The sequence below is a fragment of the Furipterus horrens genome, unplaced genomic scaffold (genome assembly GCF_987537825.1).
Source record: "Furipterus horrens unplaced genomic scaffold, mFurHor1.1.pri manual_scaffold_8, whole genome shotgun sequence".
In the NCBI taxonomy this organism is placed as follows: domain Eukaryota; kingdom Metazoa; phylum Chordata; class Mammalia; order Chiroptera; family Furipteridae; genus Furipterus; species Furipterus horrens.
Genome location: NW_028327178.1, coordinates 5,094,057 through 5,095,543, shown reverse-complemented (window position 1 = coordinate 5,095,543; position 1,487 = coordinate 5,094,057). Strand labels below are relative to the sequence as shown.

At 43.3% G+C, this 1,487-nt stretch overlaps 1 non-coding gene across 1 annotated transcript; it reads left to right on the top strand.

Moving 5' to 3' along the window:
* The first annotated feature begins 1,004 nt into the window (after positions 1-1,004).
* LOC150002461 (U6 spliceosomal RNA) lies at positions 1,005-1,111 on the top strand. Its single transcript, XR_016512912.1, has one exon. It is a non-coding gene; the product is annotated as a U6 spliceosomal RNA (small nuclear RNA).
* The last annotated feature ends 376 nt before the right edge of the window (positions 1,112-1,487 follow it).

Genomic DNA, 1,487 nt, shown 5'->3' with positions numbered 1-1,487 from the left:
AGTCGGCACAGGTTTAATAGGAGGGAAGGGAGGAAGGAAGGAAGGAAGGAAGGAAGGGAGGAAGGAGGGAAGGAAGGAAGGAAGGAAGGAAGGAAGGAAGGAAGGAAGGAAGGAAGGAAGGAGGGAAGGGAGGAAGGAGGGAAGGAAGGAAGGAAGGAAGGAGGGAAGGGAGGAAGGAAGGAAGGAAGGAAGGAAGGGAGGGAGGGAGGAAGGAAGGAAGGAAGGAGGGAAGGAAGGAAGGAAGGAAGGAAGGAAGGAGGGAAGGGAGGAAGGAAGGAAGGAGGGAAGGAAGGAAGGAAGGAGGGAAGGGAGGGAAGGAAGGAAGGAAGGAAGGAGGGAAGGAAGGAAGGAAGGAAGGAAGGAGGGAAGGGAGGGAAGGAAGGAAGGAAGGAGGGAAGGAAGGAAGGAAGGAAGGAGGGAAGGAAGGAAGGAAGGAAGGAAGGAAGGGAGGGAGGGAGGAAGGGAGGCAGGGAGGGAGGGAGGAGAGAAGGAAGGAGGGAAGGAAGGAAAGAAGGAAGGAAAAAGAGAAAAAAGAGAAGAAAAGAAGACAGAAGGAAAGGAAGGAGAGGAAGAGCTCACGGGCACAGCAGCAGTGCCGCGATGCGACAGGAGGCGTGGGTGGGGATGGGAGAGGGCGTGGGGGATAAATGCTAATGGAAAAAAGCAACAAAAAATAAACTTTTTTCTAAGTGAATTTCTTTCATATTCTGGAGGTTATATTTGAAGGGCAAAATTGGCCATTTAAGCAGTTTAATCGTCTGAATGTTTCACATGTCTAATAACTTCTAACACGTCCTTTAACAGTCCTTAGAGGCCTGGCTGTCCAACCCATTAATTACCTGTTTATGCCTATGCGGTTGTGTCACTTTATACAAAAAAAAAAAATTAAATAAAACATATGCCCATTTAAAATGAGAATTACAGGCAAAAATCAATATTAAATATACATTCAACACCCTATCATTAGCAGTGATGACACACTGTCAAGTTAAAAACCATATAGAGTGCTCGCTTCGGCAGCACATATACTAAAATTGGAACGATACAGAGAAGATTAGCATGGCCCCTGCGCAAGGATGACATGCAAATTCGTGAAGCATTCCATATTTTTTATATAAATTCCTGAAGGTACTTCTTTATTCTACCTTTATTATATTTTTACTGTTGTAGGTATATGAGTTATGGTATTATGTGAGTTACTTACTCTGATTTGCAGAAAGACTTAAGAGCCTTGATGAGCTTAGGCTTTTTCTATTGTATAATGACTACCTGTTTTTAATTAATTGACAAGCTTTCAAAAAAAAAAAAACTATACAGATAGGAATACAAACACACACACACAGTTACATTCATATGGTGGACTATAACACAGCATTTAAAAATTAGTTATTCTGACTTACAAAATAAGGACATGAAATGCACCATGTGAACCGCAGGTTCAGAGGAATGGCAAGCGTCATGGCTTTGTAACCCTAACACCGTCTCGT